Source organism: Mustela nivalis (genome assembly GCF_964662115.1).
Source record: "Mustela nivalis genome assembly, contig: HAP1_SCAFFOLD_1161, whole genome shotgun sequence".
NCBI classification, from domain to species: domain Eukaryota; kingdom Metazoa; phylum Chordata; class Mammalia; order Carnivora; family Mustelidae; genus Mustela; species Mustela nivalis.
This window is the reverse complement of record NW_028135503.1, coordinates 125,354-145,483: the sequence shown is the minus strand read 5'-3', so window position 1 is coordinate 145,483 and position 20,130 is coordinate 125,354. Positions and strand designations below refer to the sequence as shown.

The window sequence follows — 20,130 nt, the reverse complement described above, 5'->3', positions numbered from 1 at the left end:
AGGACCAGCACATGATTTGTAACAGACTGAGCCTGGTTTTTCTCCATTTTTGCACCTGAGGCCCAGCATATACAATAGCCCTGACAAAGACATGGGATGTCCTGCTGCTAGATTCCTGACTTCAGCTTCCTTATGCCAAGAGGCTTTAATCAGGCATCCCTGAAGACTTTCCTTCTGTCTCTACAATGTTTCTGCACTCTTCTCCTGCTTTTGAATCTCTGCCCAAATGCAGTGATAGTGGCTGACTCCCTTGCTCTAGCAAGTTCTGAATAAATCCCCTTTACTTGTTATCATACGGTTGGTCTTCGTTTTTATGCACATCACTACTGAATAGTGTCAAGAAACCCTGAATGGTCCAGGCAGGGAGCTGGACTGAGTCAGGTGTACTAGGCCCACCCTGCTAGAAGGAAATCCTGTAAAGTCAGGTTCTGGCCCATGTACTCCCCCACACTGCTATTTTCCTGTTTTGGGTGACTCTGGACATGCACAATTTGCCCATCAATTTCCACTCTCGAGATTGCTCCAGCAGGGGTCTGGTTCTAGAGGTTCTTTTGTCTTTGTCTTCAGCTTTGGAAATATGAAGACTGAGGCATGAGACAACTGTGTGGAATTGCTGAGTAATATTCTGGATGTCTGGGGCATGGTGTGGGCAAAATTTTAGATTTGAAGTGGGGCCATGCTAGGTCAGAAAGTTTGGAGCTGATGAGCATAGAGTTTTCCTGAGTGAAAGAGAAAATAGGAAAATATGTCTGGTTTGTGATCCTTGGTTTGTGTCCTGGGGAGGGGGTCTGCAGGTTCTGGGTATAAAGGGGGCCCTCTAAGAGGAGACAGGACATTGTCCCCTGCCCCTATAGGAACTAGTAAGGGAGAAAAGTCTGTAGAACCTGGATCTGGGGAGACTCTTTGGAAGGAAGGAGTAGGGAAGTTGCCCACTCAAGCCAGTGTTCAGACCCCCTGTTCACTCTGAGGCCATAGTCCAGGTTATTTGCACACTTTCTCAGATCAACCTATGAGACACTGAAGGTCACAGGTTTAATTTATTAAGCCACCAAAGCACCAATGCAGATGGCCACTTTCACAGTTTATTCACAGTAACTGCTCCGGCATCCTGCAGAGGCCATCTGGCATCCTGCAGAGGCATCCTGTGACAGTTGGTTTGGAATATTCCGTATTCTGAGTCAGTTAGCAGTTGAGCAGACCACTCACTGGTCACTAAGCATAGCCAACTGGTCCCTGGGAAGGCTCCAGCTCCACGTGACACAGCTGGTAATGTGCATGCTGGGGGAGGATGGCCACAGTGGGTCTTCCACCGGCACTCCAGGGGGTTTCCCTTGGGGTTAACTGCCTTGTGTTTTGGGTTATGGATTAACACCTAGAGGTGGGAGGCTGAATTAGCATCTGGTCTTTTCTGTTGGCTCAGGCACCTCCTCCAGCAGGAGCGTCCAAGAAAGAGACTTGGTTCTGGGCGACAGGGCATGATCTCTGGTGCCCTGGGCAGGTCTTGGGTGTTCAGGGATCTCTCTCCCCAGGGAAACAACTCTATTCCTGTCCTGGACCCCATCCTCATCTGTATGGTAACTCCTGGCATGTCAGTTCATCTCTGTACATTTCAGGGCCTCCCACTGTAGAATAAATGAAACAAGATGGGATTGGGAGGGAGACAAACCATAAGTGACTCTTAATCTCACAAAACAAACTAAGGATTGCTGGGAGGAGGGGGGTTGTGAGAAGGGGGGTGGGGTTATGGACATTGGGGAGGGTATGTGCTATGGTGAGTGCTGTGAAGTGTGAAAACCAGGTGATTAACAGACCTGTACCCCTGGGGATAAAAATATATGTTTATAAAAAAAAAAATAAGAATAAGGCTTACAGCCTCTGCCCTGCCCTCACCCACCTCACTAGGGCCCACCTGGGAATTACAGGAGATGGTCACATGTATTGTATTGTCCACGAGCTGTGAAACATCATTCCCATGTAAAAGCTAAGAGGGAGCTTCCTTCCTCCCTGCTGTGGAGCCATCCAAATCCGCTCTCTGGATTCAACCACTACCAAGTGTCTATTTCCTTCTTGCAGTCACTCAGGGATTGAACACTTAGGGCAATTAGGAAACACCAGTTATCTGTTTTTTTTTTTTTTTTTTTTTTTTTTTTTTTTTTTTTTTTGTAATAAGGCTTTCTTGTATTTAATTATGTTTAGGCTCTTAACATAATAGTAAAAAAGTAAGCCATATTCACATTTGAACATCTCAGAACAGGGAATTACACAGAGTGTTTTTGTCACTTTCTCAGGCACTTGTGACTTCTAAATGGAGTTTGAACCCAGGCCATCAGTCATGGATAGTGCCCTTTGCTGCATTTCTCTAATGCCTTAGTGAAATAAAAGTATTTGATCACAGGATCTGTCTATAGGGTGTTCTAAGCGTATAGCCAACCACAAGAACTCCAGAAGTCCTACTTGGATTCAGGAGGCTCTACTGAGCGGGCAGCAGGTGGATAATGGGATGAAAGGATTGAATTAGGAATAGATGATCACCCATTTCCCTGTGTTCTTCTGCCAGCAAGTTGTCCACAGTTCTCTCTATTGTGATGCATTTCCTGGGATCTTGCTTCAAGGATTAAGAAGAAATGTTCACATAAGGTGAAGAATATCAACTGGTCCTAAGCAGTGATTCAGGAAACTCTACCTCTGGCCACACAACAGAGGGCACCCTATAGATGACCCACTTGAAGGTACTGTGGAAATGGACTCATTAGGTTCATTCAAGAATAATGATTCTATTTTATTCCCTGGCCTATCTTTAAGAGAAAACCATAAAAATGTTAAGCCACATTCTTCTCTTGTGTATGCAAAGATAAATGAGCAAGCCATTCAGTATTGCTGTAGCTCTAGAATACAGGTACTTTTCAAACTCAAGAATGGGTTTCCTTTTAACAGTAAACAACATCTTTAGTTAACATATAGACTTTTAGCTGATTTTTGAACATTGGCTGAAACAGATCTTTGACTGAAAAAGTGTTTTCAGATTTTAAAAAATTAATAGGTATTATTTATAACAGGAGGTTTAGATGAATGTAAGAGTTGAACAGATAATATAGAAAGCTCCCATAACCCATGCCCCCTGATTCATCCATTAAGGACATCTTACATGAATGTGGTCCATTTGTTATAATTTGCAAAACAATATCAATACACTTCTATTAACTAGAAGTCCACGGTTTACATTAAAATTCACTCTTTGTGCTTTGACATTCTGGGGGTTGTGACAAATGTATAGTGTCGTGTATCATCACCATGCCAGGATTCTTTTTTTTTTTTTTTTTTTTACTTTGATAGATTTATTACAGACAGAAAAACAAAACCAATATAAAAAAGAGTTGAGTTAAATATTTGGCTATATCTGACGTACTTTTCCTACTAGGTTTCCTACTAGGTTTGTGAAATCAGTGAGAACATAACTGGTGACAAATGATGGCTGGTGATACAATTTATTGTCACAGATACCATTTAACACAGACATCAGTCTAATTCAATAGAAGTTTACCAAATGATTGGTCAAAAATCTATCATGACTCTACCTTCTTCCAAATTTTTGCTACTTATAGAACATTGAAACATTAAAATTTTTGTGAATTTTCACTGGCGTGTTTCTTTTTTTTTAATTTTTTTTATTTTTTATAAACATATATTTTTATCCCCAGGGGCACAGGTCTGTGAATCACCAGGTTTACACTCTTCACAGCACTCACCAAAGCACATACCCTCCCCAATGTCCATAATCCCACCCCCTTCTCCCTCCTACCAGCAACCCTCAGTTTGTTTTGCAAGATTAAGAGTCGCTTTTGGTTTATCTCCCTCCCAATCCCATCTTGTTTCATTGATTCTTCTCCTACCCACTTAAGCCCCCATGTTGCATCACCAGTTCCTCATATCAGGGAGATCATATGATAGTTGTCTTTCTCTGCTTGACTTATTTCACTAAGCATGATACGCTCTAGTTCTATCCATGTTGTCGCAAATGGCAAGATTTCATTTCTTTTGATGGCTGCATAGTATTCCATTGTGTATATATACCACATCTTCTTGATCCATTCATCTGTTGATGGACATCTAGGTTCTTTCCATAGTTTGGCTATTGTGGATATTGCTGCTATAAACCTTCGGGTGCACGTGCCCCTTTGGATCACTACGTTTGTATCTTTAGGGTAAATACCCAATAGTGCAATTGCTGGGTCATAGGGCAGTTCTATTTTCAACATTTTGAGGAACCTCCATGCTGTTTTCCAGAATGGCTTCACCAGCTTGCATTCCCACCAACAGTGTAGGAGGGTTCCCCTTTCTACGCATCCTCGCCAGCATCTGTCATTTCCTGACTTTTGATTTTAACCATTCTGACTGGGGTGAGGTGATATCTCATTGTGGTTTTGATTTGTATTTCCCTGATGCCGAGTGATATGGAGCACTTCTTCATGTGTCTGTTGGCCATCTGGATGTGTTCTTTGCAGAAATGTCTGTTCATGTCCTCTGCCCATTTCTTGATTGGATTATTTGTTCTTTGGGTGTTGAGTTTGCTAAGTTCTTTATAGATTCTGGACACTAGTCCTTTATCTGATAGGTCGTTTGCAAATATCTTCTCCCATTCTGTCAGTTGTCTTTTGATTTTGTTAACTGTTTCCTTTGCTGTGCAAAAGCTTTTGATCTTGAGGAAATCCCAATAGTTCATTTTTGCCCTTGCTTCCCTTGCCTTTGGCCTTGTTCCTAGGAAGATGTTGCTGCGGCTGAGGTCAAAGAGGTTCCATGCCAGGATTCTACAGAAATCCATACATCAGTGCTCCTGGCAGCACTATTCACATTAGTCAAAAAGTGGAATCAACCCTCAAGTCCCTCAAATGATGAATGGATCAATCACAATGTGTTATATACACACAATAAAGTACTATTCACCTATAAAAAAGAATTTGAAATATGCCCAACATGTATGGACCTTGAAGAAATATTATCCTCTATGAGATCAATCTAGCACAGAAATACCAATATTGTATGATTCCACTAATATAATGTCTTTAGAATAGGCAAACTCATAAAGACAGAGGTTATTAAGAGCCAGAAGCAGTGGGGAAGATGGAGTTATCTCTTCCTGGGTATGGAGGTTATGTTGGATAGGATGAGAGAGTTTTGGGTATAGATAGTAGTGATGAATATACATGTGTAAAGATAATTAAAACCACTGAATTGTATACAGACAAATGATTAAAAGGATGAATGTTATATATTCTTCATCACAGTAAAAAAGTTAAAAATCCAATAGACTAGTGATGAATACAGTAGCTGTGTATAAAAAGCATGGAGGCTGAAAAGGTCTTATAACATTTGAATAAGTGTAATTTTGCTGTGCTTTAAAATGGGTAGGAATCATGGGACTCCATCATTGAAACAACATACATTTTAATGTTTGCCTTTTTTAGATAGACCATTTCACATGGATTAAGTTCCCCTTAGCTAGAAAGACAAAGCCTCTATTTCTCATTTCCTTCCTGCTTCTTCTCTTCGCCTGCCTTCAACCACTGAGGAAGATGCTCCAGCAGCTGCTCAGTCCTTGCTGGTTAACCAACGATATGCATACATTCCTGCCCCATGTCCACACCAAGCAAATCTCCCTGAGTAATAAGTGAGCAGCACTTCCAATGTCCTGACAGCTTCTCTGTGCCCTAGCTCCGTCCAAAGGCCTTTTGGAGAACCTTCTTGGAGACACAAGGGAGAAAGTGGTCCCATCTACCACCAAAAGAAGCAAGCCTGTCTTTGAGATAGAAACCTTGCTTCCTTTCTTTCTTCAAAAGAAAATGAAACAATGTGCGTTATAGATGACATCCACAATTTCCTTGTTGGGCGTGGGGAGAATGTTGAGTCTATTATCAACTTATACCTGATTTCAAAGGACATGTGTTGTCTTAATGTTACAGTTAACTCAGGAAAGGTGTCCAATTAATAGGGGACATTTGTGGTCAATTAAATAAGATCAAGATATACACCGATCTATTTCACAAAATTGGTAATTGGGGATATATTTAAGGGATGTGATCATAACTTGGCAACAAATATTTTACGTTAATCCTTTTTCATGTGCTGATGCATGTACCATTTGCTGCCCATCATGACCCCCGGAGCCATACTACGAGCCCCTGGATGGAAACCTGGATAGATTTTTTTTTTTTAAGATTTTATTTATTTATTTGACACACACACACACACACACACACACACACACACACAGAGCTCACAAGTAGGGAGAGAGGCAGGCAGAGAGAGAGAGGAGGGGAATAAGATTCCCCACCAAGCAGAGAGCCCAACGTGGGGCTCGATTCCAGGACCCTGATTATGATCCAGGCCAAGGGCAGAGGCTTAACCCACTGAAATACCCAGGTGCCCCAGATTTTTTTTTAATTTTTTTATTATATTCATTTAGCCACTGTATAGGAGTACATTATTAGTTTTTGATGTAGTGCTCAATGATCTATTCTTTATATATATATAACACCCAATCTCAGCATATGCCCTCCTCAATACCCATCACCCTGTTACCCCTTCCCCCTACACTTCTCCCCTCTGAAACCCTCAGGTTGGTTCTTGGGGTCCATAGTGTCTCATGGTTCATCTCCCTTTCATCTCCCCTTTCAGATTTCCCTCCCTTCCCCTATGGCACTTCATGCTATTGCTTATGTTCCACAGATGAGTGTAACCATATGATAATTGTCTTTCTCTGCTTGACTCTTCTTTCCTTAACATATTCCCCTCCAGTTCCATCCATGTCAGTGCAAATGGTGGGTTTTCACTGTTTCTGATTTTATATATGGACCACATCTTCTTTGTTTTTTTTTTAATTTTTTAATTAATTTTCAGCATAACAGTATTCAACCAGTTAGAATGGCCAAAATTAGCAAGACAGAAAACAAGTGTTGGAGAGGAAGTGGAGAAAGGGGAACCCTCTTCCACTGTTGGTGGGAATGCAAGTTGGTGCAGCCTCTTTGGAGAACAGTGTGGAGATTCCTCAAGAAATTAAAAATAGAGCTTTGCTATGACCCTGCCATTGCACTACTGGGTATTTACCCCAAAGATATAGATGTCGTGAAAAGAAGGGCCATCTGTACCCCAATGTTTATAGCAGCAATGGCCACAGTTGCCAAACCGTGGAAAGAACCAAGATGCCCTTCAAAGGACAAATGGATAAGAAAGATGTGATCCATATACACTATGGAGTATTATGCCTCCATCAGAAAGGATGAATACCCAACTTTTGTAGCAACATGGGCGGGACTGGAAGAGATTATGCTGAGTGAAATAAGTCAAGCAGAGAGAGTCAATTATTATATGGTTTCACTTATTTGTGGAGCAAAAAAAATAGCATGGAGGACATGGGGAGATGGAGAGGAGAAGGGAGTTGGGGGAAATTGGAAGGGGAGGTGAACCATGAGAGACTATGGACTCTGAAAAACAATCCGACGGTTTTGAATGGGCCTGGGTGGGAGGCCGGGGTACCAGGTGGCGGGTATTAGAGAGGGCAAGGGTTGCATGGAGCACTGGGTGTGGTGCAAAAACAATGAATACTGTTATGCTGAAAATAAATAAAAAATAAATTTAAAAAACATTTTAAAAAAAGAATGGGACCTCTATCTATTCTCAATATGTGTTTCTTTTCCTCTCTTCACCCTAAAGATGGGCTAGTGACTCTATTTGGGGGGCAGGCCACCTCCCCTCATGTCATTTCTTTTCAAAAACAGAGGGATAATGTGTGAGACCAGACTTCAACTTTGGAAAGGAAGTGTTTCCTCTCACGTGAGACCCTTGTCTGTGAAGAGCCACCTGTCTGGACAGCAGGAGTTGGCCGCTGTGCAGCTGCGATGACTCTGAAAGGTCTATGATGACACCATCACCATGGCGACGAGAAATACACCTCTGCTGTCCTTTCCAACGGCCCCTCTTTGAGCTGAGTGAGTCATTGAGACACCTAGAGCTCTCTATATGGGGAACAAGATTGGATTGTGTGGCTGCTGTTGTGGTATGTTCTTACAGATCTCCTGACTGCTGTTTGCTGCTAATCAGATAGTTCACTCTTCCTCCAACTATTCTCTCATCTTTGAAAATTTTCTCTCTCCAACTTGTCATTCAGAGTTATACAAATGTTTTATAGTTTAGTTTTATCCCTTGATTTATATTTTTGGTTATTCTACCAAGCTAGCTGCCTTGACTTTTGTCCTCCATTTTGAAAAATGTACTCCTTCCTTTGATATCCTGCACCTCACCCTTGACAAACTAGGTTTCCCTAGGGGAGAAAACATGGCAACATCTATTTTAATTTACGCCTTTTTAACGTCCAAAATTATACATTCCCATTCCTCCTTTCTGAAAGTGAGAGTGAACCCGGAAAGGTCGATATGGAGGATATTTATGATTGTTTTATCCATGTTTTACAATGTCTTCCTGTACCGTTTATCCCAAAATGGGTATTTCAGGATTTGGGGGACATGTTGGTTTGTTCCTAGAAACAGGCGCCCCAAAGAGATCCAAAGAAGAGAAGAGTCTACATTTCACTTATGACCCCCAAGCAGATGTTTCCCTTTCTTCTTTGGCTGTTATCCAAAATTACTTTTTCTAGGTGATATGCTGTCTAGGTCATATGCTATCCCCCATCCTTTTCAGTTCCCCAGAAGTAAGTATAGTGAAACTATAAGGACATTTTGTCCTCAGTTACACAATGAATAGCCAGTCTTTCAACATATGGTGAAAGATGGCTAATTAGTTAATGAATTGTGTTAATGAGTGATTGATACCCAAGCACATAGATTGTTAGGAATGCACAAAGAACAATGGGAGGTGGAGACCATGAGTAGAGACAAACTTTACGTGTAAGTGGATAAACATGTACACTTGCCCATAGGATGGTAGCTCGAAAGCAGAAAGAGTCTTCATTAGAGTGGTTTTGATGGGATGTGTTTGTTAGTTCTCTTGACCTTTCCTCCAGATCTCTTTCCAACAGCTAAGCTATGGTTTTCTTCTGTGACAATGGCCTCAGGAACTCATATGTTGTTTGGAGGCACTTATGTTTGTGTGAGGAATACATAATGCAAGGTGGCATTGTTTCACATGCTTTAAAACACTAGACTTTGCAATAGTGACCCTGCCATCCTTTACCCTGGGATTCCTCTCATTTGGCCTGCTGACCATGAGTCAGGCAACTGGAACAATCTAGAGAATAATCATGACTATTTCTGACCAAGGGTCCCAGAGAGTGTATTCAGGGAATCAGCAATTGGTTGTTTTTTCCTTATTGACTTCTTGATACCTCTGATCCATCCAAACGAAATTGTGTTAGGGTCAAACACTTGTATTTAGGCAAAGCAGCTGTGCCACAAAGCAATGGTCTGGGAACTCAAATGCCCAGATGTGACCCAGCTCTGGAAGTTGTGAAATTGTGAGATCTCAGACAAGATCCATACCCTCCAATGAGCCTCCCAGACCATGTGACATGCATTAATTCAGTAATGCTCATCACACACATATTGGATGTTTTGTTTACTCTCCGTATTTCCCAGGTGGAGGAACGTAGGCATAGGGATGAATGTGACCAGGTTCATGGTCTCCTATGTAAAGGAGCCAGGAGGTGAACCTAGGCCTATGGTCCCAGGGTTCATGCTCTAACTACTGAACTGAACTGCACTGACTACTCAGACATGGATTCATTAGTGTCTGTGCATAGAGCTGTAGTCACAGTGTGTACATCAGGAATTACCTGAGCCAAGGGAAATCCCAAGTGCTGTTTAGCATTATGAGGTCATCTCGGGGGTCACATAGGCCACAGAAGCTCCTGAGCCCCACAAGTACAGACCTTGCCATAGTCCTTACTAGGAAAGGGACATAGAAAGCCTGGTTAGTTCAAAGATATTGAGGGTTTGGAGGCACACTTTAGGACAACCCAGTCAAACTCTGTTTCATTGCTGGGCTACACCTCAGTCCAGTCAGAACTGAGGAGACCCTTTCATCGTATTTGATGGCATTTTCAGTATGAGTAAGACCTAGTAATGCAGAAATCCTGTGAGCCCAGGGACACTCCTGGGACAATAAAATGGACTCAGAGAACCGGTTCATGATTAGCCTTCTCTCCACTGCCCTCATTGCGATTGCCTTGTAGAGCTGAGATAGAGAGTGGTCAGTGTCATGGCATGGTCCCTTTTCAGGGCATGGTACAAATAGAATAAGAATAGGGATCATAATGGGTGGTTCCTGGCTGACTCAGTCAGGGGAGCATTTGACTCTTGATCTCAGGGTCATGAGTTCAGTCTCCATGTTGGGTGTGGAGCCTACTAAAAAAAAGAAAGAAGAATTGGGGACCTAGTGTAGCATATTGGATAACATTCTCCCCCATAAGCCCTAAAAACATGCTTGAATGCCGTGAATTACACACTTTAGGGACACTGACCAATAAGAACTCAAATGCTCGTAACAGCCTGGTGTCCATCGTCTCTGTTTTGACAGGCTTATCCCTCAGGGTCAGGGAGTGTCCATGCTCCAGTGGGGACCTTGCCTTCTTAAAGAGCTCTCCCATTGTTGGCTAGTAAGTGCAAGCATGGAGAGAGTCCATGCTCAATGAATACATACACCTGGCATCACACAGCAAGACCAGAAGGAAATCAACATAGAACTAAGAGGGTGCTTGGTTTTCAATGATAGGACTTCATTATTTACATATTGTCAACAACTGATGAGATTCCTCACCAAGGACCAAGCAATTTGGTTGCTTCCTAACCAAGCAACAGAATGTCATGCCTAGATTTGAATCTAGTCTCAATGAAAGGTCACCGATTCTCAGGCTCCAACGAGTATAGAGCAGAGGAGAGATAAATGCAAACAGGTCTGGGTGATCCTCATGGAGTGTCATGAGAGGGGGAGCTTCGCGGGGCTCGGGTTTAGAAGGGTCCCTCCCTATGGGTCCTTTGTATATTCCCGGTTTTTGAAAGAAGATTTTATTTGAGGGGGAGAGAGAGAGAACGGTCATTAGTTATGAGGAAAGTGGGGAGGAGAAGAGGGACAAGTAGGCACCAAGCTGAGTGCAGAAGCAGGGGATGGGCTCGATCCCTGGACTCCAAGATCACGACATGACCCGACGTGAGACACTTAACCCACTGAGCCACACAGATGCCCCAGAGGGTTCCCCTGAAAGGAGGTGGGACATGGTCCCCTGCCACTTCAGGGTGTAGAGAAGAATGAGGAGTCTATAGAGACTGGGCCTGGGGGAGGGAGGAAGGAACAGGGAAGGTGCCCACTGAGAGCCTGTGCAGCCCCTGTTCACTCTGTGCCAGCCAGCCCTTCGTCCAGGCTGTTTGGAGACTTACTCAAATCAATAACCAAGGAGACACTGAAGGTCCCTGTCTTGATTTATTCAACCACCAAAGCACTAAGCCAGGTTGCCATTTTACCAGTTAACTGGCAGGAATGGCTCAGGGATGCTGAGTCCTTAGAAGGGAAGCAGATTCTTAGTAGAGCCATCATGGGACAGTTGGTTTGGAATGTCCTGGCTTCTGCATGAGCTTGGGATCCCAGCAGACCACTGGTCCCTGAGGGTGGTCCACTGGTCCCAGGGAAGGCTCCACATGAGAGAGCTAAGAGTATGAATGCTGTGGTTGGATGGCCCTTGGATTCCACTGGCTCTTCAGAGGGGTTTCTCACGGGGCCATCTGCATTGTGTTCCAGGTTGGGGATTGAAACTCAGTGGTGGGGGGCTGAGTTAGGATTTGGACTGTTCTGTTGGCTCAGGCACCTCCTCCAGGGCATCAAGTGTCTCCCACACTCCCACTTGGGGCAGGAGGATTTGAGAATGGGACTAAACTGAGGAAGCCCTGGTTCAGAACTGCAGGGCATGATCTCAGGTGCCCTGGGCAGATCTCAAGTATTGAGGGATCTCTCTCCCCAAGGATTCGACTCCATTCCTGTCCCAGATTTCCCACTCCTCAGTATAGTCACTCTTGGCAAGTCACCAATCCCTCACTCTCAATGACAGTGTCCTTCTGTCTTTCTCTATAGTCTCATACAGTGTCTGCTAGAGCTTTCCCCCATCTTTTCCTGTGGTAGTAAAGGACACTTAAGCTACACTTAACCTACATTCCAACATTTTACTGATTTTCAAGCCTGGAATACAGGGTTCTTAATCCCAGGCCCCATGTTGCAAGGTCCATTTCCAGACTCATTTCTTCTGTACCTTTGAAACTTTGTTCTATCATCAATATCCCCTTATTTGCTGCTCCTCCAAGCCCCTATTCTATTCTCTGCTTCTACGTATTGGACTATTGGAGGTGCCCCATATAAGTGACATGATGCCATATTTGTCTCACTGGGTCTGGCTTATTTCACTTAAGATGATGTCCTCCAGGGCCATCCAGGTTGTCACAAATGTTGACATTTCCTTCCTTTGCAGGTGAGAAATTCACCCAGCTATGGGCCCGAAGATGGAAACATCATATAAAAATACAACCCACTGATGGATCCCATGAAGGTACCATGGGAATTTATTCATGAATCGGATTCAAGAATAATTACTGTAGGAGCACCTATGTGATGTCCAAATCTTGATTTTGGCTCAGGTTATGATGCCAGGGACCAGAGCTCGGCCCCATGCGTGGCTCCGTGGTGGGTATGGAGCTGTTTAAGCTTCTCTCTCCAATTCCCATGCCCTTCCCCTGCTCACACTCTCTCTTTGTTGCTAGAAAAAAAAAAAAAAAGAAAGAAAGAAAAGAAAAAAAGAAGCTGTATCATTATACTAGCCTGTGAGTGTCCCATACTTCAGACAAAGATACCAAGCCATATTATTTTTGTGAACATTGAATTTCAGCTGGTCACTCATGAGTTTATAACCACAAGAATAAAGCTGCATTTGCACCTCGAGTTTGGTAACGTTAAATGGTAGGTATAGTGAAGCTAACATTTGGACATGAGTGTGTTGTTAAACACTAGCCAAAGAGATCTCTTCTTAATTTTTAATCAATAGACCTTAATACTTAGAGTAGGTTTAGAGTATCCTAACAAGTGAAGAGATAATCAAAAAAAGTTCCCTTATCCCCCTTATCCCATAGTGCACCTTTTCCACAAGTATCAAAACCTTCATCATTGTGGAACATTCGTCACAAATAACAAACCAGCCTAGAGATATTATTCACTGAATTCCACCATTGCTATTAAGGCCTGCTCTGTGTTGAGCAGTAGTATGGGTTTTGACAAATGGGCAAAGTCCTGTATCCACCATTTATAGGGTAGGTTCACTGCCATAAAAATCCTGTGTTTCACCTAGTAATACCTTTGCACTTTCTCTAGGAATCAGAGCAACCGCTGATGGTTTGTCATCGCTCTAGATTTCCTTTTTCCAGAATATGATAGAGTTGGAACTGTAAGCCATGTTGCTTTTCCACACTGACAGCTTTCTCCTCTATCTATACAGTTACCATTCATTGATATCTTTCTGTGACTTGACACCTGAATTATTTTTCTTTTCTTTTATTATTTTAGTTAGAGAAAGAGGGAAAGTGTGGGGGAGAGGAGGAGGAAGAAGGAGAGAGAAACTTCAGCAGGCTCCTCCTCAGCATGGAGCTTACCTGACACGGGGTTGAAATTCCTGACCCCGAGATTCTGACCTGAGCCAAAATCAAGTGTTGGGTGTTTAACTGAGAGAGCCGACTACATGCCCTGAAGTTCAGCTCTGTTTTTTACAGAATCCTATTTCATTGTATGGGGATATTGTTGGTTGTTTACCCATTCACCCTGTGAAGGACAACTTAGTTGCCTCGAGTTGTGGTGTTCCTAAAGAAAGCTGATAGAAGCACTCCTGGGCCGGTTTTCATAGGAACATAATTTTTCAGCTCAACTAGATAAATACCTAAGAGTGTGATGGCTGGATTAGACACAGCAAGGCTCTTATGCTTTGTTAGATTTGATAGAATTCACCAGTCCAGCCACCTGGGGCCGGCACCTCCTTTCTGGGAAACGTATGAACTGTGGATTCACTGTCTTTGATATATGCCAATTCAGACAATCTATTTCCTTTGCGTGGGTCTTGAGAGTTTCTGTTTTGGAAGGAATTGGCCTTTTTGCTTAAGCCATCCTAGGATTTTTCCATGTATTACTTTACTTTTTAAAATTTGATTTGATTTTTTTTTTCAGTGTTCCAAGTGTTCATTGTTTATGCACCATACCCAGTGGTCCAGGCAATACTGCCCTCTTTAATACCCACCACCAGGCTCACCCATCCCCCTCACTTCTAAAACCCTGTTTGTATCTCAGAGTCCACAGTGTCTCATGGTTCATCTACCCCTCTGATTTTCCCCAATTCACTTTTCCTTTCCTTTTCCTAATGTCCTCCAAGTTATTCCTTATGCTCCACAAGTAAGGGAAACCATACGATAATTCACACTGCTTGACTTATTTCTCTCAGCATAATCTCCTCCAGTCCTGTCCATGTTGATACAAAAGTTGGGTATTCATCCTATTTAAAACAATTTTTATTTATTTTTTTAAATTTCTTTTAACTGTTCCAGAATTCATTGTTTATGCACCACACAAGTGCTCCATGAAATACGTGCCTTTCATAATACCTACTACCAGGCTCACCCTGCCTCCCAACACAGCCCCTCCAAAACCCTCAGATTGCTTTTCAGAGACCATAGTCTCTCATGGTTCATCTCGGCTTGACTTGTTTCTCTCAGCAAAATCTGCTCCAGTCCTGTCCATGTGGATACAAAAGTTGGGTATTCATCTTTTCTGATGGAGGCATAATATTCCATTGTATATATGAACCATATCTCCTTTATCCATTCGTCTGTTGAAGAACGTCTTGGCTATTTCCACAGTTGAGCAACTGTGGCCATTGCTGCTATGAACGTCGGGGTACAGATGGCCCTTCTTTTCCCTACATCTCTATCTTTGGGAGTAAATACCCAATATTACTTTTGAATCCTTTCAACCTCCATACGATCTGTAGTGACGATGACTCTTGTGTCCCATGTTAATGTACGTCCTCTCTTATTCTTTCATTTTTCATCAGGCTACAGCTTTATCCATTTCACTGATATTTACAAGGAATGAGCTTGTGTCTTAGTTTAATGGATTAGGTCTGAGTATTTCCCATGTTCCATTTCAATGGTATCTGCAATAATATTATTTTTTTCTCTTGCTCGCTTTCTATGATACTACACTCTTGCCTTGTTTTCTAAGCAAGCCTAGGCATGTTACATCTCTCTGATTTTCTGACACACGACTTTCAGTCCTATCAGTTCCCCCAAGCCCTGCCTTTCCATAAATGTTGGTCAAGGTACATTTGCATCTCATTTGGTGAAAAATATTTTAAAGGTTCTCTTGAAATTTCTTCATTGACCACTGGGTTATTCAGAAGTGTATTTTTAAATCACAGCTCCTTGGGGATTCTCCCAAGATTTCTTCCTGTTGTTGATCTCTAGTTGAATTTCATAGAGGTCTGAGAGCGGCTGTTGTATTGAGTCTACTCTTTGATTGTGTTGGGATGTGTTTTCCGGCTGAGAATGTGGTCTCCTGCTGAATGTTCCATGGGAGGTTGAGAAAATGGTGTGTTCTGCGAGAGAGTGTCTGCTCCAGGAAAGCTCGATCCCCTGTTTTCCCTTTTTTGTCTCCTGAGGGCCATGGTTTCCCTGTGTCCTCTGTTTTCCTATGGATCCCAGAAGAGCGTGTTGATTTTTCAGTGTCTTCAGGCTCTCTCTTGTCCTTAGGAAGAAGAGGTGATCTCCATGGAAGTGTCTCTTTTTGTCTTCATGTACCTTCAAACTCCCTTCTCGTGGCCCGAGTCTTGACTTCAATACATCTGGGCACATGCTGTTTTTATTCATAGAACTAGTTTTCCAAAACAGCTGAGAAGAACGTGTCTAGATACAAGCTTTTGTACTAAAACACACATTTTCTTTTACATTACGTCTTTGATGACATCTGGCTAATTTAATTAATCTGCCTAAATTATAGGTATAGAGAAATACCAGCAGCATGCCTTCACTCAGCATTTGCCCACCCCAGAGGTATAGACTGGTGAAAATAGAAACAAGATATATTTCAATATATACCCATTGATTATCCAGCCTTACACACAATGGCAGGCAAAGAAATCTACTGATAGAGATTGATAGAAAAGCAATGACCTTACATATCTAACCCACATTCATATCAAGCAATACTCTCCGAGCTATTCATTTTTTTAAGATTTTATTTCTCAGAGAGAGAGAGTGAGAGAGAGAGAGAGAAAGCACAGTCAGGTGGGAAGGGCAGAGGGAGAGAGAAAGAGCAGGTCCTCCCTGAGGAGGGGCCCCCCACGTGGGACTGGATCATAGCATCCTGAGAGCATGACTTGACGGGAAGACCAGTGCTGAAAGGACTGAGTTTCCAGGCGCCCCTCCTCGAATTAATCTTGAACAGCACCACCAATGTGCTGATGGGTACATTCTTGATGTCCTTCCAGATGTGTCTGAGAAAATCTCAGTCTGTGAGACGCTTTGCCATAAGCCCAAAGAAGAAGAGGACCAGAGTGTTGCCAAGGTGAGGTTGCCTCTCTTTTTCCCCAAGGAGCAAGCATTGCTTTCTTGGTTTCTTTCATCAAATTCAGATGACAATCAAATTATACACTATATGTTGGTGAATTGGACATAATAAAAAAATTCATTTTCCTAATGTAAATTTTTTGTACATGGAAGTAAAATGGTTTTTTAAAGATTTTATAACTTTATTTGACAGACAGTGATCACAGTAGGCAGAGAGGCAGGCAGAGGGAGAGGTGGAAGCAAGCTCCCCGCTGAGCATAGAGCCCGATGCTGGGCTCAATCCCAGGACTCTGTAATCATGTCCAGAGCCAAGGCAGAGGCTTTAACCCACTGAGCCACACAGGCACCCCTAAAGTGAATTTCAAACTGTATGTGTGTGTGTATGTATGTGTATATATAATTTTATATACATATATATGTATAAACGTGTATATATATATGTATATGCTTATATATATATACATACATATAAATATATGTGTGTTTATATAAGTATACATATCCATATATATACACATACGTGTGTATACACACACATACACATTTGAGAGGACATATGTATAATTTCCCTTTTGCGGAGAGTCCTGAGTGGTTGTTTCCTGCCCACCATCGTCTGATTCAAGAGGTTATTTACCACTGGCAACAGCAAATCTTGTTAGAATTGCTGTGGTATGATCCTTTCCATCCACAAGAGTTTCTCTTGCTTGGATGAAGAATTTTGTAGTTGCCATCCTGAGTGGACTGGGTAGACACATCTCCCAGGAAAAATAACTTCATACAGGCATCCAGGTCCCACTCTTGGGGCCTTGGATTCAATCACTGTGTTCCATCTGGTTTCCTAATGTCATTCAGAGAACTAAAGATCAGTACAGGCAGACAAGTATACAGCACGGCCAGAGACTCATGGTGTCCTCTTTTCTGTGCCTGCAGCCTCAGGAAACATCAACAGAGGGAGGCGGTACGTATTCTGGACTCAGTCTCTTCCTGGGGAAAAACTCTAGCTGGTAAGGCAGGTGGGGCCCCCTTGCAATCTTCAGTCTGGAGAGCCTCCCTGATTGGGGGTTCTTGGTAGGACTCTTGGTGGTTTGGGGACAGGCATATTTCCCAGGTGACAAAGTATGCTCTTTTGTCTGCAAGACTAGGAAGCCAGTGGGTTCTGTGTGTGTGCTGTGAGTTTGTGTGCATGAGGTTTTTGGTTGAGGTGTCTTTTGTGGCTCTATGTAGTGTGATTGTGAGTGGGTGATTTTTTGTGGGAAACATGGAGAGACAGAGGCGGAAAGATACAGACAGAAAGACAGAGAGGGAGAGATGAATAGAGCAAGAGAGAGCGTGTATATTTCTGCAGGAGATAGATTCTACCACCACTGCCACTGGCCAAAGTCAACATTCTCAGAGAAAAGAATAAACCTCATCTAGGGCACACGTTCTAGCCGTGGGAGACCCCAAAGGGGCAGTTCAGCCCCTGCCAGCCAACCACATGACCCCACATGATCTAACCCACATTCATATCAAGCAATACTCTCCGAGCTATTCATTTTTCTTTTAAGATTTTATTTATCTGAGAGACAGAGAGAGAGAGAGAGAGAAAGCACAGTCAGGTGGGAAGGGCAGAGGGAGAGAGAAAGAGCAGGTCCTCCCTGAGGAGGGGCCCCCCACATGGGACTGGATCATAGCATCCTGAGAGCATGACTTGACGGGAAGACCAGTGCTGAAAGAACTGAGTTTCCAGGCGCCCCTCCTCGAATTAATCTTGAACAGCACCACCAATGTGCTGATGGGTACATTCTTGATGTCCTTCCAGATGTGTCTGAGAAAATCTCAGTCTGTGAGACGCTTTGCCATAAGCCCAAAGAAGAAGAGGACCAGAGTGTTGCCAAGGTGAGGTTGACTCTCTTTTTCCCCAAGGAGCAAGCATTGCTTTCTTGGTTTCTTTCATCAAATTCAGATGACAATCAAATTATACACTATATGTTGGTGAATTGGACATAATAAAAAAATTCATTTTCCTAATGTAAATTTTTTGTACATGGAAGTAAAATGGTTTTTTAAAGATTTTATAACTTTATTTGACAGACAGAGATCACAGTAGGCAGAGAGGCAGGCAGAGGGAGAGGTGGAAGCAGGCTCCCCGCTGAGCATAGAGCCCAATGCTGGGCTCAATCCCAGGACCCTGTAATCATGTCCAGAGCCAAGGCAGAGGCTTTAACCCACTGAGCCACACAGGCACCCCTAAAGTGAATTTCAAACTGTATGTGTGTGTGTATGTATGTGTATATATAATTTTATATACATATATATGTATAAACGTGTATATATATATGTATATGCTTATATATATATACATACATATAAATATATGTGTGTTTATATAAGTATATATATCCATATATATACACATACGTGTGTATACACACACATACACATTTGAGAGGACATATGTATAATTTCCCTTTTGCGGAGAGTCCTGAGTGGTTGTTTCCTGCCCACCATCGTCTGATTCAAGAGGATATTTACCACTGGCAACAGCAAATCTTGTTAGAATTGCTGTGGTATGATCCTTTCCATCCACAAGAGTTTCTCTTGCTTGGATGAAGAATTTTGTAGTTGCCATCCTGAGTGGACTGGGTAGACACATCTCCCAGGAAAAATAACTTCATACAGGCATCCAGGTCCCACTCTTGGGGCCTTGGATTCAATCACTGTGTTCCATCTGGTTTCCTAATGTCATTCAGAGAACTAAAGATCAGTACAGGCAGACAAGTATACAGCACGGCCAGAGACTCATGGTGTCCTCTTTTCTGTGCCTGCAGCCTCAGGAAACATCAACAGAGGGAGGCGGTACGTATTCTGGACTCAGTCTCTTCCTGGGGAAAAACTCTAGCTGGTAAGGCAGGTGGGGCCCCCTTGCAATCTTCAGTCTGGAGAGCCTCCCTGATTGGGGGTTCTTGGTAGGACTCTTGGTGGTTTGGGGACAGGCATATTTCCCAGGTGACAAAGTATGCTCTTTTGTCTGCAAGACTAGGAAGCCAGTGGGTTCAGTGTGTGTGCTGTGAGTTTGTGTGCATGAGGTTTTTGGTTGAGGTGTCTTTTGTGGCTCTATGTAGTGTGATTGTGAGTGGGTGATTTTTTGTGGGAAACATGGAGAGACAGAGGCGGAAAGATACAGACAGAAAGACAGAGAGGGAGAGATGAATAGAGCAAGAGAGAGCGTGTATATTTCTGCAGGAGATAGATTCTACCACCACTGCCACTGGCCAAAGTCAACATTCTCAGAGAAAAGAATAAACCTCATCTAGGGCACACGTTCTAGCCGTGGGAGACCCCAAAGGGGCAGTTCAGCCCCTGCCAGCCAACCACATGACCCCACATGATCTAACCCACATTCATATCAAGCAATACTCTCCGAGCTATTCATTTTTCTTTTAAGATTTTATTTATCTGAGAGACAGAGAGAGAGAGAGAGAGAGCCCACAGTCAAGTGGGAGCAGCGGAAGGAGAGAGAGAAGACGACCCTCGCTGAGCAGGGTGGCCCCCATGTGGG

The 20,130-nt window shown here is 43.0% G+C and overlaps 1 long non-coding RNA gene across 3 annotated transcripts; it reads left to right on the top strand.

The window, feature by feature from the left end:
- The first annotated feature begins 1,195 nt into the window (after window positions 1–1,195).
- On the top strand, window positions 1,196–17,545 carry LOC309857741. 3 transcript variants are annotated; one of them, XR_014307887.1, is made up of 4 exons: window positions 8,004–8,050; window positions 12,461–12,538; window positions 16,511–16,587; window positions 17,520–17,545. It is a non-coding gene; the product is annotated as an uncharacterized lncRNA (long non-coding RNA). The 3 variants fall into 3 exon arrangements; XR_014307888.1 differs by lacking the exons at window positions 8,004–8,050; window positions 12,461–12,538; window positions 17,520–17,545 and adding exons at window positions 1,196–1,266; window positions 2,558–2,729 and having other exon boundaries at window positions 16,511–16,766; XR_014307889.1 differs by lacking the exon at window positions 17,520–17,545 and having other exon boundaries at window positions 16,511–16,766.
- The last annotated feature ends 2,585 nt before the right edge of the window (window positions 17,546–20,130 follow it).